The sequence below is a fragment of the Lathyrus oleraceus genome, chromosome 7 (genome assembly GCF_024323335.1).
Source record: "Lathyrus oleraceus cultivar Zhongwan6 chromosome 7, CAAS_Psat_ZW6_1.0, whole genome shotgun sequence".
Lineage (NCBI taxonomy): Eukaryota > Viridiplantae > Streptophyta > Magnoliopsida > Fabales > Fabaceae > Lathyrus > Lathyrus oleraceus.
Window position 1 is genome coordinate 415,625,327 of NC_066585.1, and position 8,973 is coordinate 415,634,299.

At 38.7% G+C, this 8,973-nt stretch overlaps 1 pseudogene; it reads right to left on the minus strand.

Moving 5' to 3' along the window:
* Window positions 1-2,604: 2,604 nt before the first annotated feature.
* LOC127106875 (G-type lectin S-receptor-like serine/threonine-protein kinase At2g19130) lies at window positions 2,605-5,233 on the minus strand (annotated as a pseudogene).
* Between the last annotated feature and the right edge of the window lie 3,740 nt (window positions 5,234-8,973).

Consider the following 8,973-nt stretch of genomic DNA (forward strand, 5'->3'; position numbering starts at 1 on the left):
ATGAGTTGTCTTAGTATCTTAGGAGTTACTTTCCTACTTACTCTAGTCTCTTAGACAAACACGACCAGTCGAGCTTTTACACTTCCTCTATTTCAAAAGTATGAAGCTTTCAAGTTCCTTTTCCAGATGTACTGCTCATATAAACACTTTAATGGAACCTTGAATCTTATACTTGATACGTCCTGAGATATCATCAACTTAGTCACCATCATCAGAGAGTTGATATCACCACAAACTTCAACATTCATTAGCTTTGTCATCATCAAAACATTAGGAAGATTGTCCATAGAATCATCAGCTTCACACCTACAAACACATAGATCTACAGAGCGGTTGGACGCAGGGATGAATCTGCAAGGTTAGCACTCCAATTCCCAAGTCAGTGGATGAATCCATAAAAAAGTATAGTGAAGTATGAAAAGTGTGTGTGTTTTACCTTGAGCCTTACGCATGTGAAAGTATATATATATATATATATATATATATATATATATATATATATATATATATATATATATATATATATATATATATATATATATATATATATTTTGGGCCAAATAGTCATGGGCTTTACTTTGTAACAATCAATGGGCCTCTTTTATGGAGTTTTAACCGGTCTAGAACCAATACAGATGACGTTCTTAGAACATCCCTTTCCATTTAGGGATAATGATCTGGGTCGGCAGAAAGCTCGAGATCGCGCAATCCTCTTTAAGCCATCTCATTTTCACTGTTAACAAATAAAAAATCACGACTATGAGTTATAAACTTTCACAAGATTCAAGGTACTTATCGTTATAATCACTAGGTTCCTTGTCGTTCAAGGTCCTTAAGTCTTTGATTTAAGTCCTCCTCAACCATTTCTAATTTTAACGCAGGTACCTTTGGGAAAGCAAAGCCATAATGAACCTCCTTAATATCAACCATAAATGGGTTGGCTCCCTTATCTTCCTCTACGGGAACTTCTAGGTTCTTGTCGCCTTAAAGACCCTATGTTTATCACCATCATCATCAGAACTCCTCCTAGAATCAGAGTTATCACTAATTTCTATAAAATTTACAAGAGGAGACAAATCTACGGTCAAAAAATACAGGGAAGTCTTAAAGATGAAATAAACGGTTGAAGAACGAACTCGAGATCAACACGTCATTTGAGTGCACACAAGTGTTCTAAGTGCATTGTCACTCCCTACCCTAGGGACCTAGGGGCCCATGTAAGGTTTGTGCTGCAAAACTTTTCAATTACAAGACAAGCATTTAAGGTGCATGTACCTAAAGCCACCTACTCCCACACAACAAACTCTTTTGCTCCCCTTCTCCAAACCGAAAACATACCTTGGAAACCCAGGGCAGTGAAGATGAACGGCCCAGAGGCCAACCCTAAATTCTCTAATGCTATCCCCGTTTCACTAGTGGTAACAAGGTCTTAAGGAGAAACTATTTTGGGCTGACCAAGGACCTAGTAAAACAGTCCCAATTACAAAGGCCCAATCCATAACATCATTTCAAAACACTGGACGAACAAGTGGAACCTCGCCACAGAGTCAGATACTAGATCCATGCTGACATCAACCATCGTCAGACCCGATCAGACGACTCACCGCGACACATGCTGGATCAAACAATGATGATTTATACAGTTTGTCATATATAAGTCCTGCAACGCGCTATAACAAGTATTATCCACACTCTTACAAGTTACTTTGCTATTACCTCACTGATTTTTAGGCGTTGGAGTGCTAACTTTGCAGGTTTACTCTGCTCCACAGCACCAGAGGTTATTGTTGTCATACCGGAAGGACTTTCTTCTTCGTCTGACCAATCTCTTGTTCTGTGACCAAAATAATTATTTATAAACAAACAAACGCTTCTCTAACAATGTGATTTTCATCATTTATATATTAACAAATTATTGCTTGATGTACCTAACTTAGATACTTTGTCTGATATCCCAGTGAAGCGTTGGCAAACAAATATAACGCAGATATCAATTCTCATTTGAGATTATTTAGGATGAAAGCCACGTTGCAATAGTTCATCTAAAGAAACTATGCATTGCAATTTAATACGATTTTTTTTAAAATAACCATATTTTTCAAATTTAATACTGAAATAACCATTTTTTCAAAAAAAAAACGAAAATAACCACCTTTCCAAACAGATGCTCCAGTTGATCTGACGCATCCATTTAATATTAAGAGGAGGCGCCAACTCCCTTGACGCATGCTTCTAAAACATTGCATGGAGGCGTCAGGATTGCTGACGCATGCATGTGTCTTTAGCACATGCGCCCATGCATCTGGCGCATGCATGTGGTTGTGTGTTTGACACCTCCTCTTAGGGACATTTAAAATTTTAAAAAAAGAGAATTAAGGTGTATGCGCCAAATACATTGGCGCATACACCAATGCATAGACACATGCGCCAGCAATACTGACGCCTCCATGTAATGCTTTAGAAGCATGCGCCAAGGGAGTTGGCGTCTCCTCTTAATATTAAATGGATGTGTCAGATTAACTAACGCATCTGTTTGAAAAATTGGTTATTTTCGTATTTTTTTTGAAAAAATAATTATTTCAGTATTAAATTTAAAAAATATGATAATTTTATAAAAAATTCATTTAATACTTTAATATCAAAACTATCGCACAACTTATTGTAACACAAGCAATTGACAGAAACCCCTAAAACGTGTCCTGATGTGTGCTATGAGTGGAGTTTGATTTAGTGACGAAAATACTGTCCTCATGGTCATCAACAAAAGCTAGAAATAATCTAGGAATTGGAGGCAAATCCACATCCAACACCCCTTCAAGTATTTGAACTACTTGACCCATGGATGGCCTATCAGTTTCGGCATCTTGAACACACCAAGAAGCAACTTTTATGACTCTAGTGATCTCCTCAACATCACCATCACCCTCCAATCTTGAGTCTAATAGGGAAATCACATTCTTGCCTTGGTGTAATATGTTTGCAGCCAATGTAGGAAAGAAACTAACTTGGCCATCTTTATAAGGATCGGAGTTTCTTCTTCCCGACACAAGCTCAAAAAGCACCTTTCCGTAGCTGTAAACATCGGCTTTAGCAGTTATAGCCACCCCTGAAATCCATTCTGGAGCTAAATAGCCTAATGTTCCTCTGATGGTAGTTAGGACTCTGCTGAAGTCCCTTCCAACAAGCTTTGCAAGGCCGAAGTCTGCAATCTTTGGGCGAAATTCAGAATCTAAGAATATTTTCTGGCTTCACGTCGCAGTGAATGATACATTCTCTACACTTTTCATGAAGATATGCCAATCCTCTAGCTATTCCAAGAGCAATTTCGAATCTAACTTTCCAATGCAACACCTTGGAGTTCTTAAACAGATTTGAATCCAAAGACCCATTTGGCATGTAATCGTAAACCAGAAGCCTTTTGTCGCCTTCGGAACAAAAACCGCGAAGCCTAACAAGGTTGACATGTTGAACAGTTCCAATGGTACTGACTTCTGTTCGAAACTGCTTCTCGCCTTGGCTAATGCTTTCAAGTTTCTTCACTGCTATGACACTTGAATCAGGTAATATTCCTTTGAAGACAGAACCAAAACCTCCTCCTCCTAGTTTCACTGAGAAATTCTTTGTTGCATTTTGCAAATCTCTGTATGCAAATGCTATCAAGGAGCCCTCAACTGAAGTTCTTGCTCCAGTTAGTATCTTTCTTCGCCTAATCACGAGAATTAGAACAAGAGCAAGGAGAATCATTATACCACCAACAGCAACACCAGCAATACCAATGGTTGTTCCATTATTGCTTTTCGAATCATGAAACTCAGATGCTGCAAGTTTGAGAAACAGTGTTTGTCCATTTCTGTCATCTTCAGAAAGCTGTTGCAGGTTCAAGAATTCTCCCCTCCAAATGAAACAACCACTACTGTTAAAAGCATATGCGGTGCAGGAACAGTTACTCAAACACGTCGATTCACATTCCTCTCTCAAACCAGCTTCCACAACACGCCGTGCCTGTTCAGGCAAAGCCAAATTCACTTTGGTTAAGAACCTATCTTTGGCTCCACTAGAAGGATCAGAAGATAGCTCACATTGAAATTTGTTTGTTTTCACACACCCATTTGAGTAATCACCAAGATCCCAACCAGATTGTAACTTTGGCTCATAACCATTCAAACAATTGCAGTATGGCTTTGAGATCTCATTGCAGCTACCAAATGCACCACAGAAAGCATAAACCTGACACTGTCCTCTTGGTTGTGACCAAAACAAATTCCATTGCTGAGTACTTTCCAGCCAAGTAAATTGCTTGACCTGCCCCGACACATCCATCACGAAACGGGATATAGTAGAATTGTTCTGCAAAGAGAAGGTAAAGTAGCTCTCGTTATCGTTTGACACAAAGGCGAAATTGAAGACATTGTTTGACCACATTATAGGAACCATGACGAATATCTGCCCATTCCAAGAACCACTTGTCCAATACTGTTGCGTGTTATTCCAAAATATCAAATATGAATTGGTTCCATTAGGATCTAATTTAAGAGAGAACAAACCAGTTGCTGGATCTTCGCTGTTCTTCCATGCAGTAAGATGCTGAGTCTTATTTGTTATCTTATCAAGTTTAAGTTTGGCACCAGGAAGCCATGTATCTGTTGGAAAATCAAAACTATGCCACAAAGCTTGTGATGCTGATGCATGAGGCCTATTACTCAATATAAGATTACCAGTATCTAAAAGGACAGCAACTACAGAATTTGAACTAGTAGAACTCAAATTTGTTGACCAAACTAGATTTTTAGACTGATCTAAGAGAACTAAATTACCATCAGATATAACTAACTTAGATGATGTTTTATCAGAAACTGGGTAATCTCTATTTGCTACCCAAACATATGTCCTTGTAGATATCTTTTTGTACCACATGCCTATGTAGTAGTTAGAGGAATTACCAATATTAAAGAAACCCAATTCAAAGTTGCCATCTTTGGAAACAAGAGTTTGATCACCAGAGAGAGGTTGGGTTGATGAGATGATGGTCAAAGCAGAAAGTGGAGGGAAGGTGTGCAAAGAGAAGGAGATGATAAGGAGAAAAAAGGAGAAAAGTGGTTTTCTCTTCATGATGTTAATGTTGTTTATCATTGCTAGGTGGAGAATGAGAAAAGATGTGATTCAAAAATTGGTCTAACGAATGACTTGGTCTTGTTGAAGTGATGATAATAGTGACTGAATTTGACCGCAATATATACCATTTGGTGTTTTTTTCATGATAAAATATTTTAGGATCTTAAGTCTTAAAGTCTAGAGTATTCTAGTTATATACTCATGAAAAATCAAGCAAAATTTTGCACACATTTGAGGTGTAATAAAATACAAGCAAAAATTAGTTTATTTTTTCATTATACTTAATGATAATATATCAAAGATGTCATTTGTTACAAATGACTTTTTTTAACACATTTAGATGAGACCATAGTTTAGATAGACGATGGTTCTACAATTATCAATGTCTCTATGATAGTAGAGAAAGCTTATGACAAACTAAATTGGAAGTTTGTTAATCAATGTCTATAAGGTAGGTTTTTCAAAGAATTAGTTAATTTAATTTATCTTTGTATTTTCTTTTCGTCTTTCAAAATTTTAGAGAATGGACACAAGCTTGATAGCTTTACTCCATCAAGAGGTATTCGTCAAGGCGATTTCCTATCTCCTTATCTTTTTGTTATTTATATAGACAGTTGTCACATATTATTGTTAACTAGGATGATAACAATTATGGAAGTATATGCATGTGTCGCATTACGCGAAAAAACCGGCGGGAAAAGAAAGAACAACAGAGCCGCCACCGTGCGTTATTTATCCCAGAAGAGGGAAAGGAAACGCTCAGAGTAAACCTGGAAAAGAACATGGTCTCGCGACCAAAGAGTATGGGTTCGGGAGTCGGTTATGCGAAGGGAAGGTATTAGCACCCCTACGCATCCGTAGTACTCTACGGGATCCACGCACACTAGAAAGGAAATTGGTTGCTAAACACTGCTCAAATATTCACACACACTGGCTGAAAGAAACGAAAGAGACTGACTGAAACTGGACTCGGCAGGATGTCGCATCCTGGGCCTACTTAGTCTATCAGGCATAGACATCAGAGTCAAAGTAGTTCGGACTAGGGAAACGACACATGCTCGCTAGGGTGTCGCATCCTATGCATACGTATCTTCTCGGACGAGAGAAGAATCAGAGCATTCGTAGCTCGGCTGACACGCACACAAACAAACAAACACGGGCAAACATGGAGCCCGACTGCCAATCACTGGACTTATGTCAGCATCCGAACCTAGACACACGCAAAGAGGCAAACGTGGAGCCCAAATGCCAATCACTGGACTTACATTGACATCCGAACCTAAACAACACAACAGATAGATAGGGAGTCGGGGACTCAGCCTATAACTGTCAAACACACACAAACAAGACAGACAGCAAATGCTAAGGAGTCACGGACTCGAGCCTAGCAAAGGTCAGACAACACAAAAAAAGAAAAAGGGCGCCCGGAGAGATCAGCTCAATCTCCTGCCTACATACTTCATCTGGTATGAAGATCAGGGCGATGTAGTTCCCCTACGCAGGGACAAGGATCTAGCCTAACCAGATAACAGAGGGAGACACAACTCTAGGGAGACTACGACTCGAGCCTAGATGTTGTCATGCAAAATCAACCCTAAGTTATGGTTTCTAGCTAAACGGCACGCGGGCCAACCTATCCTAAGCATGGCTCACACAGGAAGCAAGCCACACACACACTTAACTTGCACAGGGAGCAAGCCAAGTAAAACCTACTTGCACAGGAAGCAAGTCTAAACTAATCCTAACTTGCACAGGAAGCAAGTCAAACAATCCTATCTTGCACAGGAAGCAAGTCAAACTATCCTACAAGCACAGATAGCACACGCTATACACAAACAAGTGGCTCAAACAAGGGTTGGGTTTTAGTCAAGGGGTCATATCAACCTTGACAAACAAACCTCTGGAATGGGGTGAATGTTGCTCTTAACCTTGCCATTGAGAGACTAAGGTGAAGCAGATGAAAGGATGAAGTGAGGATGAGACCTCACAGCTCTTATCCCTGGCCTGGGAGAGCTCAAGACAAGAATGTGTGGGTTCAGAAAGTGGGAACCCTTCTACACATTAAAACTGACTCAACTGTACAGTTGTACAAGATCTTGGGTTTGTATCTGCAATGCATCAACACGATGGTGTGAGCAAAGCAGATGACACACTGAATAGTGGGGGATAGATTGCATATCCCTACCTTCCACCAATTGCCTCTTCACTTAGGAGGTCTTTGACTCTATGCAAGGACAAAATTAAACAGTCACGAACATTGCCTCTTAAGGAGGACTTCAGACAGTTGCCTGGCCAAGTAACAGGCCAGGTCTTCCAGACTACATGAAGTAAAAGAGACATACCTCAATGCAAATTGCTTATACAAGCAAAGCAAAGCAAAAAGTTCACAAAGGAACTAAGCAACTAAAGCACCTGAAACAGTCAAGCAGATGTTAGTATACAACTTCAAACAAAACAAACAGAAACAGAAACCAACAGTCCATTAGAGGCACATGGATGTGCAAGGCACAAGGCTTAAGGCATGTGAGCCAAGCCACCTACAAAACAAACAAGTTAGACAATGATATTTAAGCAAGCTCAATCAAAAGAATTGGTCTCAATGGCCCTTTGATGGTCAACCTGAAATCACAGACTCAAAGGTGAGTAACAGGACCACTAGGGCAAGCCTAGGGTCAAGGATGGAAAAAAGTCAAGGCAGCAAGGATAAATCAACTCAAAGTCAAAGTCAAACAATTAGAAAGCAATCACAATTGGGCCCACAATCATATCATGCATCATTATCATTTCATGAACATTTGAAATCAAAGTAAGGCAAAGGAAAGCATACAAAAGTCAACAGAATGACTTGCATCAAAAGTCAACCTAAACAATCCCAAAAATCATCAAATAAATCACACTCAATCCTAACATCTAACATGGTAGACATGTAAAATTTCATGGCATTTGGATGAGAGGAAGGCAGTCAATGAAAATCAGAAAGTCAAAGCAATTTTGAACATGCTTAAGGAAGTCAACCAAACATGCATCAACTTAGAAAAATCATAAGTCAATAATGGTGTATGATAAATGAATGGGACTAAAGCCATGGCAAAGATGAGGATGTCTAGTTATCTCATGCCAAATTTCATGTCCACCCAATAAAGTATGAGAATTTCACAAATGAAATGGGAACATGTGTCACACAAAGTCAACATTTGACTAGGCAGAGAAAGAAAATCTCAAACAAATGGAAAATAGTTCAATTAAATCCCATAAAAATCACAAGTAAACTAGACATACAAGAGTAGGCTCATGCAAAATTTGGGGTCATTTGGATGTAAGGAAGTATGTGAACAAAAATTGTGAAAGTGTATGTTATCCATGTAGCAACAAATGTAACACATGACTTCAAAAAATCATAACTCTCAATCCACAAATGATAAATGCACAAACTTTATATGGAAATGAAGGTCAATGTGTCTAGTTTCACCACAAAAAATTTCAAGCTCATTGGATACAACATGACAATTTCACAAAAGGAATGGCTCCATGTATCATTTTAGCATACATGTTGGGAAATCATTTATCATTTAAAATCCAGGCCATGGAAAATTAATTAAAAATCATGATTAAATAAAAGACACATTCATGAACATGTGAAAAAAAATTCATAATTTTGGAATAAAAATGAATGAGAAATTAAATGTGGAAGATGGATGAAATTATGGGTGAAGTATGAACAAACTACAAGGCAAAGGTGGTCAACGCAAGTCAACGGATGGCAATAGTATAAATATGCGCTTCATTTAGCAAAGCGCTGCGTTTCAAGGCCAAGTGATGAAATGTTCTGATTGGCTCCTAGCCAATAGAACAGTGGATATG